The sequence below is a fragment of the Amblyomma maculatum genome, chromosome 1, assembly GCF_055883805.1.
Source record: "Amblyomma maculatum isolate TAMU_Amacu chromosome 1, ASM5588380v1, whole genome shotgun sequence".
Taxonomy (NCBI): domain Eukaryota; kingdom Metazoa; phylum Arthropoda; class Arachnida; order Ixodida; family Ixodidae; genus Amblyomma; species Amblyomma maculatum.
This window is the reverse complement of record NC_139344.1, coordinates 153535895-153560154: the sequence shown is the minus strand read 5'-3', so window position 1 is coordinate 153560154 and position 24260 is coordinate 153535895. Positions and strand designations below refer to the sequence as shown.

General features: G+C 46.8%; 1 long non-coding RNA gene across 7 annotated transcripts in view; it reads right to left on the bottom strand.

Moving 5' to 3' along the window:
- The window catches only part of LOC146204649 (uncharacterized), a 44282-nt gene extending 37077 nt beyond the window's left edge, over positions 1-7205 (bottom strand). For 2 of the 7 annotated variants that reach the window (XR_014703981.1, XR_014703979.1), the window contains exons 1-2: positions 6992-7204; positions 4944-5055 (exon numbers count right to left, since the gene is read on the bottom strand). This is a non-coding gene — a long non-coding RNA (uncharacterized LOC146204649). Of the gene's footprint in view, positions 1-3572; positions 3804-3824; positions 4909-4943; positions 5056-6991 lie in introns of those variants that run through there. The other 5 variants (XR_014703980.1, XR_014703986.1, XR_014703983.1 and 2 more) reach the window with 5 other exon arrangements.
- Positions 7206-24260: the final 17055 nt, after the last annotated feature.

Genomic DNA, 24260 nt, shown 5'->3' with positions numbered 1-24260 from the left:
CTTCGACAATAAAGGAAAGAAGGCCACGGACACAAAGAAAAATTTAAATGAAGCTGAACCATGGCACAAGGATCAGAATTCCCCGCAAAGTAATTTGAGATGCAGATCAAAAAGCTGCACAGAAGACTGTTCTTTGCCCGCAGCTGCGAGGAGGGCTATCAAATGCAGGTGCCGTATTCGGTTCGAGGTCGAGCACAGAGACTGGCATTCAACAAAAACAGTATGGAGCTCCTATCGGGATGGAGTCTGATGACGATTTACGACCTGCGGGAAGTCGGCGCAGCCGTGGGCGAGCTGTGTACCACGGGCGTACTGGTACCCCATGACGGGTAGGCGAGCCATGATAATTCGCCCCCTTGTGTTTCCTCGCGACTGCGGCGACAGGGATTTCAACAGAACGAGTCAGATGTACGGCCTGCATGCGGGGCCCGCTCGGCATAGGGGGTGGCCTTCCTTGCTTTGGCAGCGGCACCAGGAGTGGAGTCCAACAACCCAAGTCCCGACCCCTGCCCTGATTCCTGTATTACATGGGCCTGCTGAAGGACCAGCCGTGCGACTCCAATTGGGAAAATGGCACCCAGGTGGAGGTCACGATTAAGGGAGGAGGGTGTTGGAATTTTAGATTCCCCGCGCGATATCTCAGCTCTCTCCTTCCCCTGAAGCAGTGGCAGAGAGGGCAGGGGCGAGAGAACTGGCGTAGCGTGCCGGGCGGCCCCTCCTTCCCCCTACCCTCTCATATCAATGCACAGCATCTCATCCGGGGGAGACGACGCCGCGACGCCAGAGCGCGCGAATGCTGCTATGACCAAGGATAAAAATTGGGCACTCCCAATAAACAGCCCAGTCCGGTGGCTCTGCCTCAGTGTTTCGTTCTTCCCTGCCACGGATGTGGTCAGAGCTAGCGGCGGGGCGTTCGGTTCTGAGCACAGAGCCAGAGTCCCGTGAGAACCCCCACAAGGTGTTGGTACATGTCTCCTTGACGTCAGCTCCGGCATCCACTGCAGTGAAGAGCAAGCACAGAGCAACGCCAGGGTTCAAAGCGATCGCTGAATGGAAATGTTTTTTTTTTTTTTTTTTTTCATCTAAAGCACAAATTAGATTAAGCTCTAAAAAATAAATGCCATTGAATGGTACTGTGTCATGTAATATTTATATATATATATATATATATACATATATAACTGCAAAAAATTTGCACATTTAAAGCGGACAGTGCCCAGGCCTAAAGCACCATTGCACTCAAGCAGTGGACTGCTAGTTCGCAGCCAGCAGAAAGTGGGCTGCTGCGATGAGCAGGCACAGAGCAACACCGTGGCTGCCTGCAAAGGCTCAACTTGAGAAATTATTTTCTCACTTAAAAGCACCCTGATTAAACTTTCAAAATTAAATGGCAATGAATGGCTGTGCAAACTAGTATCTTTCATATTTTTAATAGGGCCACTTCATTACATAAATGACGAAGTATAAACCTCAATAAGGTAATTTTCTCGGATTTAGAATATTTTTGCAGGTGCACCTTAAATTGTTTGATCTCTTTTATTATGTTTTTGCAGGTGCACCTTAAGTTGTTTGATCTCTTTTATAGGCTTTCTGTCTTCTAAAACAGTTGGAGAAATAGATTGAGTACTATAATAGTAATAATTGGTTTACAGGAAAGGAAAAGTTTTTCCGTGGACACCTGAATCGCGCTGCAAGGGAAGGAAGATGGGAGCGAAAGCGGAAGGAGAGAGGCCCCATAGTGGAGTGCTACGAAGTAATTTTGACCACCTGGGGACCTTTAACATGCATTGACATCGCACAGCACACAGATGCCTCTCCGCTTTGCATCCATCGAAACGCAGCTGCCGGCAGTCGGATTCGAACCCAGGCACTCTGGAACTCAAGTCTAGTGTCTAGTACCATAAGAATATAAAATTTGATAAACATTTCAAAATTTCAGCTTTTTGTACCATATTTTACGATTTATATTTGAACCAATATAAGGCCGATCGCTCGCGATCAGCCTCTGCTTTCGTTTTTTTTTTTTTTTAGGAGGAGGAGTAATGCCCCCTGATGTTCCCGAGATTCTTAGGTGGTGCCTGGGAGAAAAAGACACTGAAGTCTGCTCGCGCGCTCTGTGCGGAACACTGGCTGCTGGTACAGCTTCTCCCTGTCTTTTAGGCACGTCTAGCTCTATTGTCCGTGACAATATTTTATGATTTTTATTTGAACAAAAATAAGGCAGAGTTTGTTTATTTCCTGCACATCAAAAGAACAATGCATTTTATTAATATGAAAATGTTTGTTTATAGTGATGCATCAAAAAGGTAATTCTTTTACAAATTTATCTGAGTGACTAGGTTTTGCTATCAATTACAAACTTAAAAGAGTATAGACCACCTTCACTCTGGCTACGTCATGAAGATGCGGTGGCGCTGTCGTAATTACAGACTTTCGCATGGTAGGAAAAACAATGCTTCAGTTGCTTTCGGCTACTGTGATTGTGTGATGGTTTGCTGCAGCCGAAAAAATAAAAAACAAAGCACCATGCTGACTAGTTGCATCACCGTGGCATGTACTGGAAAATAAAGAACGCAAAGTTTAGTAAGCTTGCACAGGTTTCTTATGGACGAAGGTCGCCGTCAACAGTGGGCCATCGCAGTGAGGCGCGAAGGCTGGATACCGACACCTTTACGCCAGAGCGGTTACGAGCTCAAAAGTCATGAATAATTCGAGTTTGGCCTTCTTTATGACACGTAATGGCATTTTGTGAGTGCACGTAAAATGTTGACGAGGCAGCCAGTATATTAATGCGTAGACCTGTTTATAATGTAAACAATTCCTCAAGCAAATTTTTGTTTTTCACTTTCTAATTGTATGTATTATGTGCAGAGTGAGCTGCTGCGCAAGCGATCTGCGTTGCACTCCTCCGTGGTTATATTGTATGGCTAACATTAGCTTTGTTCACCTAAAATTATTTTAAATTTTGTGATGAAATGTGCATGCGCTGACAGCCACTGATTTGCTCAATTGGAGCTGAATTTTATTATATTACTCAGGGGTTTGAGTGGTATTCACTGCAGCTAATTTTGAATGAGAGTTGTGGGGTTGAGCGTCCCGAGCGACATATGGGCCCCTAGCTGTTTCAGATTTTGAGGATCTTTACATCAACTATGTACTGCATGGCACACTGTCGCATTACGAGTTTATCCTACATAGAAACGTGGTCACGGCGGCCGGGACTGAACTGGGTAGCCCTAACTGCAGAACCAGCATGTGGATGCTGCAGCTTGTAATGCAAGCTAAAAGCTTGAATATCCATGAAGAAATTATAAACGCTGACACCAATAACCTCCCACGAACAGAACAGATAGGCGTGCAGCGTGGTGATTTAAAGGAATAATGCAAGGATAAGCAAACCTGTACGGTGCCAAGGCACAATGCCCTTGCTACTGTTGCCATGCTTACCAACAACGCTCATTTGGTGCTCGGAATGAAGAATCATCCGAGAATGCAATGACGTTTTGAGCGGAGTACTTCCTACCTGGTTTGCGTGCGCTGTTTACGAGCGAGAAAAATCACATTCCACTTACCCGACTGAAAGTTGTTGTACGCACCCAAAGCTTTGCAATCCTCGATGCATTCCGCGGCTAATGTGCTGGGCAAATAGCAAATAGATATCAATCAACGCTGCTCATTTTCAAGGCAGCAACAACTTCGCTCGTGAGCTTTGAACCCGCTCGTGGTCTGGTACGGTGTGCAGGACAAGGCAATGCATGCTGTGTACGTGAAGTTTTTCCAAGTACTGCTTTTGTACTCACTACTGAGGTTCAAGAAGTACTCACACAGCGTGTGGGTATTTTATCTGCCAAAAAGGTGCCTGTATATCACAATAACACGCTCTTGGCAAGCATGGCCACAGCAGTGGGGTGGCACCACAGTGCCGCTCCCGTGCTTTCCGCCTGCTCTGGGGCCATAGACGACTGCCGCGCCACCTTGATTGCTGTTTGTTTTAAACATGGCGGAGACCTATAGACACCCAATTTTTGGGTTCGTGTTTTATTAGCTGTAATGATGCGCAAGGTATTACTGTACAGAAAGCACCAGGTGATATCCACCTATGACCGCTAAACAATTTATCATTGAATTTCTTTCCTCACCCGTTTCGGTTTCAAAAGCCGTGTGATGGCTGTGACTCCAAAGTTAAGTCTAGGTCACGTGACGGGTGAAAAAAAAATTGTGATATCCTGTGATGTTTAAATTCACTACAACGCTGAAGCCAGCCTGCCTAAAGAACCGGAATCACAAGTGAAGAGCTGGCTATTATACTGCGGCTTTTTCATGCCGTGCATGGCTTGGACTTGATTGTGATGTCACAGCCATCTCTCAGCTGCTGAAACCGAAACTGGCGAGAAAAGAAAATTGAACTGAGAATTATTTAGCAGTCGTAGGCGAAAACCACGTGGCAATCCGTATACAGGAATGTCTTACAAAAATACCACCAAAATTTGGTGTCTATACTCCTTTAAGATGGTGGTCACGGGCGGAAAATATTTTTTCGCCAAACCAAAATCAAGCTGGGATAATATTCTTCATAGCAATACAATTTGCTATGATTTTTTAAAAAGAAATTGAGGATGGTCGAGCCTATAACCTGTATCAGTTGGTGTAGAATGAAACCGGCACCTTTACCTTAGCAGATCATGCTAGCAATAACAGCCTAGCATTATCCTTGACGCATCAGCATGACAGGAAAAAAAAAAAAAACAGTGGTAGCATAACATATATACACCATCACAAAATCGAAGAACTTGAAGGTAAGCTGTCTAAAAATTGTAAAAATATTTTTTTTTGTGGAACTGCAGCAGCATCATACTTTGTACAGAAAAAAATTGTTGGCTTGACAAGCACTGGACCATACATATGCTGGTCTGCAAATATGAAACGCCTTTGCCCACACGTACCAGTCACAGCTATCCGATGGAAACTAAGGCAGAATCAAAAGCACAGAAGAAAGCTGCAGGTTGCCTCCAAAGGATCCCTGTTTCAGCACACGCACCAAATACAGGGAAGGACCTGGAAATGAGAACAATGCAATAAATGCCCACTCCTGGGAAAGGTAAGACGTGAAGGATTTTGTTACAACACAGAAAGTATAATGAATGAAAGTATGAATTCCGCAATTCATTGCAGTTGGTTGTGTCTACTATCTTTGCAAACATTTGTCGTCACTTCGCGTAAAGGATCAATTTCTCTTTCCTAATTCTGAGGCAGTTGCTGATTTGCTCCAAAATGAGAGCTTGGTATACAGTGCTGGTTTTAGCGTAGATGTGGTTGATTTGTATAATCTCTTCCACACTCTCAACTCATCCAGTATGTTCAGCAATGTATTACGGAGGACTATGATGAATGCTGGTTCCAAAATGAGTGTGGAACCTTAACCGGATCCTTTTTGGAAATGTTATCTTACTACCTGAGTAACACGTTTGGTGAGCGAGATGGTCGACTTTATACGCAAAAATCTGGTGTGTGCATAGGTGCCAAGGTAGCTCCCATCCTCAGCGACATTTATCTAAGCAGGGTTGATATGAAAGTTGAGAATGATTTAGCCAGTTGTTGCATGCACATTTTCCGTTCCGTGGAAGATTTTCTGGTGCTAGCTAGCTCTGTGAATCCTGAATTTGTGCCAAATGTTCTTGATGTTTTTGCACGTAATGGGTCGGGACTAAGGCTCACGCATGAAGTCCCTTAAAAAACAGACTTACAATTTCCCGATTTAAAGTTGTCTTTCCAACCCCACCATGTCTGTTGGCAGTATTCACCTAGGAGTGAAAAGCCCCTTCTGAATTACAGGTCCTTTCATTCAAAGCTCGTAAAAAGTAGCATTGTTACGGGATGCTTAGGCATGGCAGTGAAAAAATCTTGTCATCGTAAAATGATGTCCAGTCTCTTAACTCAGGCGGACAAATGCAGGGAAGCTGGTTTCCTGAACTCAGTTCTCGTCTCAAGTGCAGACAAAGTCCTCCGCGCACTAAAATCGTCTTCAAGCATGTGAGGGCGGGAAAGGGGTTCGGAGTAAGGAAGAAGAAAGGTAGTAGTCATGCCATATGTACACACGCTGTTGCACCGAGTTAAAAGAGTAGGAGGCAAGCATAGGGTAAAAGTTCTGTTTCCTTCTCCTAACAAACTAGAAAGAGTGGGAGCCGCGGTTCAAGGAATGCACGAGGGGCGCAGAAGAAATATGTGCAATATAAATCATGAAATAGATATGTTCCTTGCAAGACTGGCATAGTATATCAAATCGCTCTGTCCTGTGGCCTTACCTACATAGGCCAGACTGTGCAATGCATTAAAGTGCGGCTCATGGAGCACGCTAATTCGCTGAAAAAGAAAGAAACTAACCTAGCGAAGCATTGATTCACGTGCGAATGCACGTCATTTTTTGATGACAGTGCTGTTTTGATCGTTCATTCTTACCAGTGCACCAGCGAAGTAGCCAAACCTTTTCACACCAGAAAAAGTAAAGGGTGCGTGAGTACGCCTTTTGTCACATTATCTCCTCGGGAAATGAATATGCTGCACAGTGGGCAGCAGTTCTGCCGATGCACTCGTGCTTTTAAATGGTTTTTTTTCCTTTTTACCAAAACTTGAGGTCGTTGACATTGCGCATGTGCGCTGTTTCTTCGTGTGCATATATATGATGTGATTCTTCCCAATAAAAAAATCAGCTGTAAGTTCACCGCTGTTCGTGTGTCTCGTTTCGTTTCTTTCTTGGTCTGTGCATGTTTTGCGCTGTTGGGCCACCATTAATTTCGATTCTCTCCCGCATTTTATTACTTTGGCTGTGGCGGTGCTGATCGAAATTCATGCCCTGGCCACATCAAAGTCATGCTGTGGACTATCTTCATAAATAAAGTCAGTTTGATTCCATATATCAGCACCCTTGTGGAGCAACCGGTTTTTGCCAGCACACATTTTTACAAGCGGGTGCACTCAAGTAAGTGCTACTCACCTTTTCATGAGGCACAAGGCATACCATCGGGAGAGGCCATGAATAGAAGCTGCGACGAAGCCAAGATCTCACAATCACCGTGCATCAAGATTATTTCGGTACACACTGAAAGGAAACAGAAATGGTTGCTCTTGCTGGGACAGGGCTAGCCGGGGCTATAGTGCCTAGAATATACCGGGGCCACAAACGGAGGCGTATTCCAAAATGACCGGGGGCCCTAGCGGCGCGGCCGGTGGTGATAACCGTGGCCACTAGGCCAACTAGGCTGCCAGATGATAGCGTTCTATTGTTGGTTCTCGTTTCGGAACTCGGGCGTTTGTGACTTTGAGCACAACTTGAGGAGTGCTCAAAGGGATATCTTCAGAATATCCCTTAAATAGAAGATATCCCATTTAAGGGATATCTTCAGAATATCCCTTAAATGATTATCTTCATCGAATAATACTCTCAATATTCACACATTATCGACAAGTGACATTGGGCATTAGGACCATTTGTGGACATCCTCTGAATATTTATGGTTTACGGGTCCGATCCCGACAGCGGCGGCTGCGTTTAAATGGAGGCGAAACGAAGAGGCGTCCGTGTGTACTGTGCGATTTCAGCGCACGTTAAAGATCCCCAGGTGGTCGAAATTGCTCCGTAGCCCTCCACTACTGGCTCCTCTTTCTCTCTTTCCGCTTTCACTCCGACCTTCCTCCCTTCCCTTACGGCGCGGTTCAGGTATCCACAGAAACAAGCGTGACAGATATATTGTGCCTTTCCCTTCCTGTGAACCAGTTATTATTATTTCATCTTATTCATTTTTTTTTCGCTTTCTCCTATTTCGTAAAGCAATGTCGCACGGGCCTGCTACTGGCTCTGTAGCTGAGCCACCTCCGCTGTCTCGTGCGGACAGAAGAGAAAATGGAGAAGAAAGAAAAAGAAGTGGGAGAGAAAGACGCGCGCTGCAACAGCCGTTGTCCACCACCGAAGCGGTGGCGGGTGCAATGACGGCCTACAACAGGTAAAACTCGGTGGCAGGCTACACTGGCCCCCGCCGCAAGCGGCGATGACCTACCTACCCCAGCCCCATCAGGGTCAGGACCAGCCACCGTTCACAACTTCCTCTACCTGTCGCACTCTGCAGATCACAAGAATTCGGCAAGTGAGGATGAGGGAATATGGGGCGTGTCGTCGCATGAACCAATCAGTATGCGCCACGCTGCGGATCACTATAGGATTCGGCAAGTGAGGATGAGGGAATATGGGGCGTGTCGTCGCATGAACGAATCAGTAAGGGCCACGAATGGAACAACAAAATATAAGTAAATATGCATAGCTATATATAATACTAGCTCACCTCCCTGCTATATGCGTCTCTCTTCGCAGTCTGGCTTTGTTCTACATCGGTGAGTAACTGAGCTGTTCTCACTTGATAGATTCTGCTTTCTGCACAATACACTGCTATCGGTCGCCACTTTTGTGGACTTTAGCTCTCGGACCGTTTTGGTTTTGCAGCGCCGCCAATACAACGGAGGTTTCTTTCAGCCATAATTACTTTTAAGGGGAAAGCCTTTAATGGCTCATACTGTCGTGGACAAAGTGTGTCCTGCTTCTGCGGCGGCGGTCGCCTGGCGTTCTTTGGCGTGCGTTCGTCTCTAGTTCAAGTGTGAGATTGCAGAAGGCAGGAACGCTAGAAAAGAGTAGACTTCTGGAGGAAAGGCTAGCACCCATGTGCACGATTTCTCTGCCGACGTGGGAGCGCACGGCAAGGCTCAGGACGGGCCGGTCCTTTGTGTGATGGGTGCGACGCCATTTTGAATTTAGGGTTAGCGTGTGTTTGTTTAGGGTTAGCGTGTGGTATAGTAGCAATGTTTGTACAGTGTTATAATTTTGTTTGGGGTTATGTTTGTGTTTTTTAGTGTCGGGCGGAATTGTGTTTTAATTTTTTTTTGTGCATATGTTGTACAAAGACGTGAAGGTTGTCGCCGCGATTAGTCTTTGCGACCGGCCTGCTGACGCGGATTAGTATTTGCGCTCGCGCAGTTCTGCTTCTTTCGGTTAACCACAGTTTGAGTGAGGCCCGTTTTGCCCGTTTCACATGCTGCGACTGGACCGCAAATAATCGGTCCAGTCTGTGAAACCGCAGTGCGATTTTCGCTCAGTGCGCGTTTGGAATTAGCACGCATGCATGTGCACGACTTCTCTGCCGACGTGGGAGCGCACGGCAAGGCTCAGGACGGGCCGGTCCTTTGCGTGATAGGTGCGACGCCATTTTGAATTTAGGGTTAGCGTGTGGTATAGTGGTGTTTGTACACTGTTTTAATTTTGTTTTGGGTTATGAATGTGTTTTTTAGTGTCGGGCGGAATTGTGTTTTAATTTTTTTTGTTCATATGTTGTACAAAGACGTGAAGGTTGTCGCCGCGATTAGTCTTTGCGACCGGCCTGCTGACGCGGATTAGTATTTGCGCTCGCGCAGTTCTGCTTCTTTCTGTTAACCACAGTTTGAGTGAGGCCCGTTTCATATGCTGCGACTGGACCGCAAATAATCGGTCTAGTCGGTGACGCCGCAGTGTTATTTTCGGTCAGTGCGCGTTTGGAATTAGCACCTATGTGCACGACTTCTCTGCCGACGTGGGAGCGCACGGCAAGGCTCAAGACGGGCCGGTCCTTTGTGTAATAGGTGCGACGCCATTTTGAATTTAGGGTTAGCGTGTGTTTGTTTAGGGTTAGCGTGTAGTACAAGGTTATATTTATATAACCTCCTTGGTGTAGTATTAGTGTTTCAATTTTGTTTTGGGTTATGTTTGCGTTTTTTAGTGTCGGGCGGAATTGTGTTTTAATTTTTTTTTGTGCATATGTTGTACAAAGACGTGGTTGTCGCCGCGATTAGTCTTTGCGACCGGCCTGCTAACGCGGATTAGTATTTGCGCTCGCGCAGTTCTGCTTCTTTCGGTTAACCACAGTTTGAGCGAGGCCCGTTTCACATATGCTGCGACTGGACCGAAAATAATCGGTCTAGTCGGTGACGCCGCAGTGCGATTTTCGGTCACTGCTTTCACATATACAACGCGTTCACAGCGAATTCGGTCGGGCTGACACGCAGGGTTGCTTGATGCATGTACAGCCAACCATTTGTTTAATGCGTCATTAACACAGCAAAACGTGTATCGATATTGCTAGTTTATCCGCGTTTTTAGTGACGACAAAATATTTCGTATGCTGTTATTGGAATAAATGAGTTTGCATTATTAAACAACTACGTTGCTGCGCTGCTTGCGATACTTCACTTCCGGTGGTAGCACGTGACGGCAAGTGACGCGCTCATGACGCGCCGTCAGGATATGCTCCCCATTGGTCAGTCCACGGTCAGTCGCATACCGATCACACCGACGCTGCGATCGAATTCCAACAAGTTGGAAACCCGTCGCAAGCAGTCTGCGGCTTGACCGACGGAATTCGCAGTTGTTGCAGGCGAAAATCGCATGCCTCCGAGGAAAGGCTTGGCAGATAGGGTCGCCCCTTCAGATGCCGGTGCGTCCGGGAGTGAGAAAAGGGACGCGGCAGAGACCGCGCAGGTTCCCGACGCAGCCGTTTTTGTGCTACACATGACCGCAGTGTTGTCAGTGTTCACTCGTCAGCTCGATTCGGTGGCTAGCGCCAACCAAGCTGCAGCTGAGGATAGTCTTGCGTCCGCGGATAAATGTTAAGGTTCCCTCCTTTTCCGGCTACACGGACGTGAAGTCAGTCCACGAGCTCTTACAAGAACTCGAGGATTATCAGATGGCACTGGGTTCCCCAGACGACGTGGTGCTGACGCAGGTAATTCCCGTAGCACTTGTTGAGAGCGCGGCACGATGGAGGCGTTGCCAGCCGGCCTTCCAGTCGATGGCTGACCTCGCAGATCGCTTCTGCGCCGAGTTCTTGCCGCCCGATTACGAGCGCCGGATGCTTGAGAAGCTGCGCAGAGAAGAGCTTTCTCGAGTATGTATACGCGCAATGCTGGAGCTCTACAAGAGGGCAGATCCCACGGCAACCGATCTTGAACAGCTATAGGTCGCGCGCGTGATCAGGTAATGCATGCCATCCGCGCTTCAAGCCGTATTTGCGGGGACGTGGTTTTGGAAACCTCGAGGCCTTAGCACAAGAAGCGATGAATTGCGCGCGCTACCAGCCACCCTCCCAGGCCAGCCGAATCGCTAGAGCCGCGATGCGCCTGGGCCGGAGGCCAAGACTCCGCGCCGCGCGCCAGAGGCGCACATGTAATGACGGTAAGGCAGGAAAGGCCAGCGGATGGCTCCGCAATTCCTCGCGCTCTTGATCCCTAGGCTACAGTGCTCTACCTAGGCGTTCGAGCTGGGCTCGATAATGTACGTCATCGCTCCTGTCGCGATTGCATAGCAGGAACTTCTCAGGCTTTCGCCTTTCACTTTTAGTCGCTAAAGTCCCTCGTAATTTTTTTCACACTTGCGTATTCACAGGCACCTCTGACAAGTGCATGTGTTCACTGAGCATTTCCAAAACGAAGTGTCTAAAGGTACGTCCGACGTATCCATTCGATTCTCGTAAAGATACGGCGGACGTCGATATACAGGCTCATGGCTATATGCACGTCGAACGCGGCCACATTCCGCTTGCTACGCGTGAATGGATCTCATCCTCTATGATATCAGCTAGCCGCGACTCTCGATGAGGTGCTACGAAGAGTGCATCCGTTCTAACATAGATCACGGTCTTCACTTAGGGTTGTGTACGGCAAACATCGCTGTCAAGCACATAGCCGCAGGCGATATGCTACGTACTGCACCAGCTCCACCAGCTGGCATCGAGATACGCACATTCACGAGCAGCTTTCGCTTCGCACTAAACTATCACCTCGATCTGCCCGTAATGCGAGCGAGCTATTCCTAGCATTTACGCTGTCTTAGGTCCTGCATCGACCTCCGAAGATCTAGCGCCGGCACAACACACACACACCTCGCCGTGCAGCGAACATTCGGCAGTCCAAAGTATGTATGTGAAATGGCATTATGCTCGTTCCTCACATGCAGACCGAGGAAACAGGATGTTTTTAGCTAAATTCTTCGTTCAAATTCTACCTCAGAGCCGTGGCAGAAGACATGCCGAATCTACTAGAGGCCTGCACATCGACTCGTCGAGGCGAAGACCTACTCAAACCGCACCGCAAGAGTGCACAACCGTAAAGCCGGAAGCGTGAATGATCCGAATTCCATGTGAACAGCAATGTTCTTTGGTATATAGGGGAAGACTAGACTAAAGTGCTTAAGCTGCATCTTTTTCTTGTCGTTGAAGTTTGCGTACATGTAGTTTAAACCCCCGCATGCTCGAGGTTAGCGTGACCCGACTGAACGGCCGCGCAGCTTTGAAACGATCGGGATCGATATGCATGCATCGCCGGACTTAGGTACGCGGTAGAAAATGTGCGCTGCACATTTCGTTGAAGAAGCTGACTCTTGGAATTTTGCAGAGTGTGCCATGCAAGTGATCGTTGCTACAACCAGGCATCCATGTTCCCACGGCTGGCCTACCCCGAGGCGCATAAATGTTCAACCGTGGACGTATCAATGATCGAAGAGAGGACAGATTTTCACAATATTGGGCGTGAAATCGATAGCTACCAGTGCTCAGTGTTAGAGAAATTCTGCCTTGATCATGCGCAATTTAGTGTTTCAGGTGTGGTCAGTAGCTATATAAGTTTGAACAGTTCGCCTTTCAAGTCAGCGGCGCCAGCGATGGATCGGCGGAGCGATTTTCCACGCTACACCGCTGTCTTGCTAGAAAGCCGATCTAGGCGGCGTTTGACATTTACCTGCTTTTTGTTGGCCCCGTAATTGAAAGGAAACGCGTTAAATGTTCAAAAATGTATTCTCTTCAACAGTTTCACTCCAGGCTGTCAAAGCAGGCGGACGTTGATAAAACAGTTGAGCACTCCAGTCTTTAGAAATCTGTACAATCACCTTCAGTTTGTAAAATTATTGGAATAGGTCACTTTCCGATCGCTACGACAAAGACCCTCATGACAGCGCTGTCACGTGAATAAGGACCACACCAGGCCGAAAGCTTGTCTCATATAACATAGCTAACCAAGGTATACCTTACAGCATTGTGTTGATTTTTATGGTGTCTAAGCGACTAATGCTGCCATGCACCAAGAACAAGGTTTAATGTATTTATTTTGTGTGTAATGACAAATGTTCTTTGGGATGTAGCTTGTTTAGGAACATTTTAGGAAACCAAAAATGCAGGAAATTTGCACGTCTCTCCTAGGATCATGCTGGGATGGAAAGGGATCTGTTGCAAATTGTACAAAATGTTTCCTCTTTTCTCGACTCTGGCGCACGTGTAAGATATGGTTTATTGTTAGTTCATCTCCACACTCCTTGCATATTGGTTTGTCCTCTTTCATAAGTATGAAGCTGTGTGTGAGGTTTGGGTATGTGTTTTGTGAAGATGACCTAAAATGTCCTCCATATTGTGTTTTTGATTACTGCATGATTTCCATTCCTTAATGACAGGTTTGACAAGTATAGTTTGTAGTTTATTTCAATGTTTCAAAAATCCTGCATTTCACTCTCACTTTTCTTTGTACAAGCTTCTTGGTATCTTCATGCAGCATATTCACCCTCTGTAATTTAGCATTGCGTCAAGGTAACCTGGTTATTTCTTTTCATCACCTTTCAAGACTACTGTCCCGATTTCATAAAGTTTCTGACGACAGGAACTCCTTGGAAGTCATAGAAATAAATGAGATCCACAATCATGAGCTATCTAGGGTATGCATATACATGTCCATCGCTCAGTGGAATGGCGTCAGTATGCTGTTAGAACAGGTCTTGAGATAACAACAACCATTGTCTGAGGTGGTCCTTTAATGGGCATTGAAATGCTATGTAACTACAGGTACTGATAGAACTCTTGACCATGTTATGTGATGATGCGATCCTTGCATGAATATAGGTATACATTTCAGAATCTGCAGTGCACCACTTGACCATTTGCCACCAGTTTGTGTGAAAATGTATTTTTCATGCATGTTAACCAGTAAACAGATGACCCCTGTGCACAAGCCAAAAGTGCCACGAGCCAAATGTCACGAGGCCACACGACATGGCAGGAGCTGTTAAGCCAAGCTTACAAAGTTATATTTGAAATATTTCAGCTCCAACGTTTCAGCTCCAATTAAGAAAGGTTGAGGCTTACAGAGGTCTATGCCAGGTTGTCTATCACCTAACAGGGCAGCCTACGACCGTATGCTAATGAGTATATCCGAGATAACAGAGACATGAATTAAGGAATTAGTAATAATGTTTGTAGCAAAGGGCATGTAAATTAACGAGAATCCACAGTGGGATCTGCAGACAAGAACCATTAACGCTGGCACACCATACCCTTACAGGTGGAGATTAGGAGTCTCCCTAATTTTTTGTCTGCTCAAAGCTTGTCATTTCCTTCGTTCTTCCAGATGAGGAAGATGTGAAAATGATAGCATCCAAAATGCCAGAGACCATTGTTAACAAGGATGCTGATCCCAACAGCGTAAAAAGGAATTTCAGAAAAGATGGGTGACTAGTAATGCTGGTAACAGTTGAAACTAAGTGGAAAGGCATGAAATTGAAATGCAACATATGCAGAGATATGTTGCGAGACGACCAGTCTGTGGTGTGCGACATCTGTCTCCGTTAGTTTCATCAAGTGATTGGCCAAAGCAGATGGGGCTTGTGGTTTTGTGATAAGTGCAGTGTAGTAGCATAGATACAACCTTGCCCATTAATAATTCGAGTGAAGTAAGTGCATTGTTTTGTTCATGGTTTCCATGAAAACATTACGAGAAATTTTTTCCTAGAGAATGTTTGCTGAAATGTGAATATAATGTGCAATAAAACTGGTGTTTTCTTGCTGTTTACTTTTCCTTGTATACATTAGTTCTGTGAAGAAAACCACAGGCTAGAAAGAAATGTAATGGCATAAATTTTGATACTTGGCCCCGTTGTGCTGGCTCAGTAGTTAGAGTGCTTGGCTGCTGAACCCAAAGATGCAGATTTGGTTCCAGCCACAGCAGGGGCATTTCAATAGAGGCGAAACAATAGGCCGTCATGCACCGTGAGGTGTCAGTGCATGTAAAAGGACCCCGGATGGTCGAAATTATACCGGAGCCCTCAACTATTGTGTTCCTCATAGCCGTAGTTATTTTGGGATGCTAAACCAGATATATATCACATCATACTCTGAGTAAGATGCTATTCATGGTCAGTTAATCATACACTAAATGATCAATTTTTTTCTGCATGGTACAGCAGCTGTTGTACAATTTTACTTTAGCCTTCATGAAGAATATCACACTGGCTCCACATGGCCTTCTGTTGACCCTTGATATGCGTCACAATCACACACCCGAGTATGTATTTGTCTAAAGGCACCTATGCATGCAAGGAGGGGACCGTTACTTTCCACTTGTCAGAACTGAAATGCATGATCCACATCATTTCTGTAATTCAACTACTTGCTATCTGAACTGTCCAGCATTGATGCAAGTTTCAAAGAACTTCATCTTTAGCAACTGTTTGGGAACTAAAATTAGCCAAATGTTGCAAAACATAGATGAGAGGTTACAAAATCTAAAAAACAATGCAGCCTACCTGTGGCATGTAGGGTTTCACATCCTAAAGTGACATATGTAGCTATGAAGAATACCGTAGTGGAGAGCTCCAGACTAATTTGACTGCCCGGGCTTTGTACTTTGCATTGACATCTTGCAGAAAACAGAAGCATTTGCTAAAATGGCGAGAATTGGGCCTAGTTGGTTATTCATGTTGGTTTCACCGCGCTAACACATTGAACGACAGAAAAGACCAGTCGCGCTCCGTGGTGTTTGTCTTTTCTGTCGTTCAATGTGTTAGCGCAGTGAAACCAACAAGAAGCATTTGCATTTCACCTGCACCAAAGTGCGACTGCCATCACTGGTATTAAACATCACGACCTTGGGGCAAGTAGCGGAACGTGCCACTAAGATGTCGCAGCGTCTACGTGCATGCTATACACGTCAACCTTTCTAGCATTAAAGCTGTCACATGCATGGCAGATATTCATGTTCAGCTTTGGACTGACAAGTTTAAAAGTGTACTATTTGTGTTTGTCTAGCATGAAAAACAAAGGAAACTAAGGAAAAACGAAAAAAAAATGAACATAATATGTTGAAAAAGCACTAGTCATTAACACATAAAGCATATTCGTTCCTTTATTAATGATAAGTGGCCTTCAACAATAGTACAAAGCCTGAACATTTTGAAAGGTGCTGTGCCAGGCAGCTATTTTACAGAAACCTGAACCATTTCACCTGTAGTAATGCGCATCCCGGCGGTGTGGGCTGGGACTTATTTTTCGGTCCACTCCAACATGCGAAAACTGCATCATGTGCATTCCCATTTTCCGAGTTTTGAGCTCTGTAGTACAGGCTAACAAATTGTCGATGACTTATTTTCGTCTGATTGTTGCACAGCGCGTGTAAATAAATTACCACTGCACCTAATAAACACTGACATGCACGTGCAACATCGCCGATCATAAACGGACACACTGATGTCCGTCCGGACATCGGCGCACTCATCACAGCACTCTTCGTAGTCTCACACAGCAGTCTAGTAGGACGTAATCCGTAATCACAGCATCTCACGGTAAGCACAAACCACACCTCCAGTTGTACAACAAACACGAATGACGCGATGCTTGGGCTAGAGACACGCCGGCGGTGCCCAGCTTTTTCAGCGCCGCTTGTACTACGTAGAACTTGCAGCACCAAACCTCAATGCGAGCAGAAAGCGATGCGTTACGTGACGCATCTCATCACAGATGGAAGTGAGGAAACTTTGAAGAATCAAAACTACATAATTACATAACGACCGTCGAAGACGTTAATCCACATAATAACGAGGACCAAATGAGCGGGCGTGCGGGCCGCGGGCTGGCCGTCAACACCGCGATTACATGCGCTTGCGCTCTGGTCGTGCTTGCCACCCTGCCGCGGTCCAACTCACGTAAACCTATCATCATGCCATCACGTAGTATATCACCCATTCTAGGCACTATTCTTGCCACTGTACTATTCTTTGTAATTTCACATTTCACGCATGCAGTATGTAGTACATACTTCTTGCACCTCGCACGTACACACCTCATACCAACTTCGATTTGGCTACATATGGCTACCATGTTGTTGCTACAACCACATCTGGGGATGTACAGCGTGAAACCGAAGACATCGCAAAACAAAGCGGGTGGCGAAGTGGCTATTCTGGTGGCAATTTATGACTTAGATGTTTTAATTATCAGCTTTTTTTTATTTTGCAGAGGCAATTTAAATGTGAGGAGCGCTGTTCTGAAACAGGACGCGTATAGAACATGGTAGAAGAAGAAATGGTAGCGTAACTCCCATAGATGATAGAAGCCTGCGTGTCGACTCTGAGCGAGGCTTTAGTTTCCCAGCGCCCCCTGCGAACTGTGAGGCACAACAAACACGTGACGTTGCTTGTGACGTCACAGTGACGTCCTTTTGGAGGGGAACTTGATTGTCTTTTTACTTCTGAACGAAAAACAAGGCCAACAACGACGGAGGCAGAACGATGCTCGGATAAGGCAGAAAAATGGACACCGTAACTGTTCAGCCAACTTTACTTGACATGGATTTCTACTGTCAAGTTTTACGTTAACTGAAATGTTACGGCATCTTTAACCACCTTATCATAGCATCGTTCTGCCTCCGTCGTCGTTAGCCTGGTCTTTCGTCGCGCGTCATGTAAACGCATTCTGGGGCTTATTTCTTCGGGCACGTTTGTGAACAAGGGCCTTCAAGTGAATTCGGCAAGCACATGGATAGAATCACATGGCTTGAGGCATTTCATTAAGGGCATAAATGAGTGAAGCTGTGCTGCTTAGAAAGCCAGGCTTTATTAATTCACGATTACTTACATAGACGCTTCACGAAAATGAAATCTAAGTGTAGGAAAGCGACCACCGCTCATTCGTCACGGTCATGAAATCCTCGTGATAACAAAATGACCTGAGTGTAGGTCTCCAAACGAGACGCGGTGAGATTATAAAAGGGTAAAAGATCTTGCTAACAAACAAAGTACATATCAGTGTCAAAGCAAAAACAAACGAACGGAATAACTAACGCTAGCGCTAGAACGCCAACCTGTAAGAGCTTAGATAAGCAATTCAAATTGGGATTGCTAGTATTTAGAAGTTATTGCGTCTGAGAAGTGAAAATATCTACGATATAGCTTCGCTCCAATAAATCTCGCCCTGTTCATGATTCCATTATTTTACTCGCGTTTCATTTGCCAATGAGAGGAGTCAATGTGAGGTTACAAATTTACAACTTAAGCATTTAACATGTTCATGAGAAAGATCCCATTGACAATAGGAACATCACTGTAATAACAGCTAAAGCATGTTCAGCGAACGTTGGTGCGGTAATACGACGCAGTAAGCAAAACACGCAGCAAAGGAAGCGGAACAGAAGGCTTTGAGCAATGCGACACGCGTCTTGGGGGCAATAAAATCTCACCTTCACCGCTCAATTAAAACATGCAGCGATACGCCGCTGATGCAGACGTGTATCCGTAAAACAAGCCACCACTTTTGCGACGTGCCTGGGAGGCCGAGCCGAGCCGCCGAGCTGTGACGCAGCATTATCCCATCGTCCGGAAATGCGCACATGCAGCGGCAATCAGTTTCTCATCGAGCACAGACAGTCTCTACCACAACCAGCAGAATGAAATACTGACTGTTTGTTACAGATAACGCACTCTGTACGCAGCACGCAACGATGAACGTTGAACCGGGCCCGATGACGCACCCATTCCGCGGATGAAAAAAGCTTTGGTCTGAGCCATATCTGTGAGCTTTGGGCAACTACGCAGCGGATAATAAGTGGCCGAGAGAGGCCGTTAGAAACAAGTTAAAATATTATTAAAAATGTGACACGTTTTTTTCTTACGCAAGAAACAAAAGCTGCATTCATTCCTGAGCGCGAATATTATGTTTACTTTCTAGTTCTTTGGAGTTCTGGCAGATCTTATTTTCTGTGCGCTAGTAATTTGCCTCACAGTTCGCAGGTGCCCTCATCATCGAGTTGATGCCGCTGGCAGTAGGCAGCTGCACGCGTTTTCTTCCAAGTTGCGCGACCAGTTGTACATAGACCTTGTATAGAACGCGAAGGAGACGATGTTTGGCTGCACTGGAAATTAACACAGCAAATTGCACACCTACGACGACCAGCGCTCAGCCGCCTGTATTAACGCCTGTATTACCGCGAACTATTTAAATCTATTTGTTCTTATTCGACAGCTGCAGGCATGCGGCTTTATCATTGTGATTCTAGAGCGCTTATCGATCCTGTAGTCCGTGTTTGTTCATGCTCATTGTCGCGAGACGACGCTTTATCATTTTCTTTGTCGCGCAAAATGCGTCGGCACGTATCTCAAAGATTCCGCCGTTCACGTGTGTTTCTACAATGTTCCAGGTCATGCTAGCACCGTTTGCGGCTTTATCTAGATCTTTCCTCGCCGCCTTTAAATTCAGTGCTGACAAGTGAAACGGGCATTCTGAGCACGATTGTTGGTATCGCCGCCGCTTAGCTGTTCAGTTCTTTTGCAGGCGCATGTCAGCCCAATAAAGAGTTGACTCCCGTGAAAATCGTCTCCTTATTTGTTGCCAACGGCATTGTCACCACCACGTGACATCTGGTGGAGGTGCTGAATCCCGACACCGTGACGTACTCTGATGATGGCACCCGTCGAGCAGAAAACACCCTTGGTTTTCGTCCAACCCCGCGACCCCCCCCCCCCCACCCCCCCCTGCTTCCAAGGACGACCGGACGAGGATGCGGAAGACTGTCTCGACCTGTTCGAACGTGTGGCAACGTTCGACGCCTGTAACGACGAAGCGAAGCTAAGGTAACTCTACTTTGCTCTTGAAAGATCTTCCCGTATATGGTTCGAAAATCACGAGGCTGCTTTGAAGGATGTCGTGACGCTGGGGCTACGTCGACCCGGCCTTCACTTGGTAGCGTGCAGAGACTCGGGGTTGAAGTAGGATTGAATCTTCGAAGTTGGTGAAATATGTACAAGCAGGTGTAATGGCACTTTGAGAAACTTATTTACAAGATTATTTACACGAAAAAGAAGGGTACATCAGCAAAATGGCAAGCGTTAAGAGTTCATAGCGAGAAGCGACTGGATGAGCCGTTTACCCAGGGCCCAGAGCGACATTTCGTGCTCTGCAGCGTCCTTAAAACCCCCTATGTCCAGCCCCTCTCTGAAGATGCTGACCAACCAAATCCAGGGCACGCCCCTCAGATATCGGCATCCAATCGAACACATCACTGCACTGATGGTCTGAAGCACTGACTGGCCCGGCATTGTTTCGTTGGGCCTGGTCACTTGTTGGCGGGAAAAGCTTGGGAACGGCGAGGAGGTACATTTCTATTCTTCAGCCAAGAATCGATAGGCTGGTTCCGGCCAGTGGATTTACTTCTCAGAAACCCAAGTGCACGTGCGCGCCGCATACGGCTCCCAGCATTGTCCCTTTCCAACAATTGCAAATCTTTCCTGCATTCCCAGGAAATACTCTAATGGCCGTAATCACCTTGCTCCTTTCTTGTCCTGTACGTCAGCGGACGTGTCACTCTGTCGCCTCCTTTGGACAATAGGCATTCCTTACTTGACCATAGCGCTTCTCGACGGGAAGGGTGAACAGTTGAACGAAAGCACCTCCGGCTATTTCCCGCAGGGGGACATTTCTTTGTGTTTTTCTAGACGTTCTCTTGACAGGGTCAATTTGGCATTTGCAGGGTGTCCACAAAGCAAAACAGGCTTACAAAACAGGATTCCTGGAAACAGGCTCACTTAGAGCCATTGTACCAACACCACATATCCACAGCACTTATCCATGCCCACAGGCGAACAATAGAGCGCGCAAGTGCGGATGATGCACGGTCGTAACAGCCTCCTCCCCCGCCAGAAGAGTCTCGGAGGGCAGCAGTCGCAGCTGCTGCATGAAGAGACGACTTAATGGCCTGCACATGAATGCTTGAAGCTCGATGCCGCTTGTCGTGTTGTCTTGATAGTGGTAGGCCAAATTGCTTGAGCTGTCTGAAACTCAACCACATGTCCAAGCAAGCACTCGGCTCCCGTCTGAAGAGACCAGGTTAAAAGAAAACTGCCATCGTTGTTCGAGAAAAGCCCACACTCAAGACGTTCAGGACCTACGTATGCCTCGAAAACCAAACGTGCTGCTTTACATAGTCACATATATTCAAGCGCACGAAAAAAAAAAGAACCTGATTATCAATTTGGATACATGGTGAGGAACACCTCGGACCGCTTAGAAACAGCGGCTAAGCGCGTCCCCCTAAGAAGGCGACTGTTCTTCGATGTCGCAGTTTGCAGCCAAGCCAGGGGACAATGGTCCGTCTCTACGGTGAATTTGGCCCCTCCAAGATAGCACTGCAATTTTTGAATGGCCCATACAATGCAAGCGCATTCTTTCTCTGACGCGCAATAAGCCCTCTCTCTAGAACTCAGTTTTCTGCTCAAGTAGAGCACGGGGTGCTCATTACCGTCGTCATCTCTCTGGCAGAGAACAGCACCTAACCCTCGATCACTGGCATCACACTGGACCGTGAATTCTCGGTCATAGTCTGGAGCTCGCAATACCGGACGGCTAATCAGCACAGCCTTCAGGTTTACGAAGGAGGCTTCCTTTTGTTCGTCCCAGACTACATTTGTCGGTTCTGTCTTGCGGAGAGCGTCGGTCAGAGGGCTAGCCAAAGCTGAATAGTTAGGGATGTAGTGATTGTAGTACCCAGTCAGACCCAGAAATGCTCGCATTTCCGTCTTCGTGCTCGACCGCGGGTAGTCTGCTACCGCAGAAATCTTAATCTCGCTGGGTTTCCTGAAACCTTGACCTACATTGTGACCCAAGTAGTCCACGGTCGCCCTTGCGAGGCAACATTTCTCGGCCTTTACGGTTAGTCCAGCTTGACGCAAAAGGCTCAGTACAGCTCTTAGATGTACCATATGGTCCGCCCATGAGTCGGAAAAAACCGCAATGTCATCTAAGTAAGGCACTGCGAATGTTTCACACCCCTTTAAAACCCTATCCATGAGTCGGGAAAAACAAAATGGAGCATTTTTGAGCCCGAAACTCATCATTGTTGGCTGGTAGCTGCCCGTCGGAGTGACGAAAGCCGCGTATCTGCTGGCGCGTTCAGTGAGCGGTACTTGCCAGTATCCTCGAGTAAGGTCCAGCGTAGTCACATATGCCGCTCTACTGACCTGTTCTACTCTCTCCTCAATATTCGGAATAGGATACACTTGATCCCTGGTGAGAGAATTTAGCTTTCGGTAGTCTACCACAGGCCTAGGGTCTTTACCTGGAGCTTCTACTAAGATCATAGGCGAAGCATAATCGCTTTCCGAGGGCTTTATTACTCCCAATTCCAGCATGCGAGTTACTTCCCTATCCAGAATTTCTCTTTGCCTTGGAGAAAATCGGTAGCACCTTGATCGCACTGGCACGTCTGAAGTCAGCTCAATATCGTGCTCAGTCAAATCAGTTCTGCCTGGCCTGTCCACGAAGCAGGCCTCAAACTCTGTTATTATCTCGCCCAGATCGGACAGCTGGGATTTCTTTAGTTCTCCTCTCTGCTCCGTCTTTTTGAGAAGCTCCTGAGCGTTGCTTCCTTTTCCGCTGAGGCAAATCAAGTTGTCCCCCATCTCCTCGGGAAGGTTTAACGTTAGATTTACCACGGCTTCCCTCTGCACATAAGGCTTCATAAGATTGCAATGATAAATGCCCACTGCTTTACGCCTATCGGGGATTTTCACTGCGTAGTTAGTGTCAGAAAGCTCTGCAACGACTTTAGCAGGTCCTTCCCACTGTACTTCGAGCTTATTCTTGGGATCATTGGCTTGCTCCATAGCTAAGTCCTCTCGGGTTCCACTTAGAAGTCTCGTGAGATTACTAGACACCGGCGGCAAGAGGTTACTCTCTAGAACGTCCTCATTCCGTGTCTTATCAAGCTCACTTTCTAGTTGACTTATCTGAGATGCCTCGCTCTCAAAGTTTTCTGACCCGCTATCTTCCGCATCGACCACTGTTTTAACTGCCGTTTCTTCCGCTGTTGATTTTTCTGGAATGAGCAGTGTAGCTAGTTCTCGCGCCTTTGAACGTGTTAAGGCTTGCACAACTCTGTCTCCGAACAGGATGCCCCTCTTTCGCAGTAGCATGTCCGATTTGTTGGAAAACAAATACGGATAGCACTTAGGAAGCTTTCCTGAAACGGCAGCCTCGGTTGTTAACTCGCCGAAAGGGCCCTCGATGACCACGTTCGCGATTGGCAAGCACACACTCTGTTCCTCCACTACCTGGCGGATCCATGCACGCTGTCCTGTATAGTCGGAAGGCGACACATACGCCGGATGGACAACATCCATCGTTGCGGCCGAATCGCGCAGTACCTTGCAAGGCTTCCCGTTGACTACTAGGTCATGCAGGTAGGGTTCCAAAAGCTGCATATTTTCATCGCAGTCACTGACATACGAGAAAGCAAACTTTTCTTTCCGGCAGTTGACGGCAATGTGACCCTGCTCATTACACCTAAAGCATGTGAGCGGCTTCCTAGCCTCAAACTTTCTCTTTGTGTTCTGCGCGTTGGTCATTTCCCCACTTTTCTCACTGCCGTCCTTTCTAGGGCGTTTGCCTGAAGAAGCCTTCCTTTCTTCGTTTGCAAATCTAGCAAAGTGCCTTTTCTGACGGTTACTCAACTTGGGATTGCGGGGCCTATCCACTACTGGGTTGCTGAATTGTCGGCGCGAAGCGTACTCCTCAATGAGTTCGGCAGCTTCAGTTGCCGACTTAATGTCGCCTCGGTCCTGTAACCAATTTCTTTCTTTTTCTGGGAGGCAGTTATAAAACTGCTCCAAAAGAATTCGCTCGACTACAGCGTCAATATCACTGTAGGAATCAGTGCTCTTTAGCCACTCGCCCAAATTAACTCTTAAATTGTACAGGAATTCAGGGTAACTCTCGTCCCTGGACTTAGTAGCTTTCCGAAAACGTTGTCTGAACGCCTCGGCGCTAAGCCTATACTTTCTCAGAAGGCAAGCTTTGACCTTCTCGTAGTTGTCCGCGTCCTCCTTGCTTAGCCGCGCGACAACCTCCGCTGCCTCGCTGGGCAGAACCGTCAATAATCTCTGAGACCAA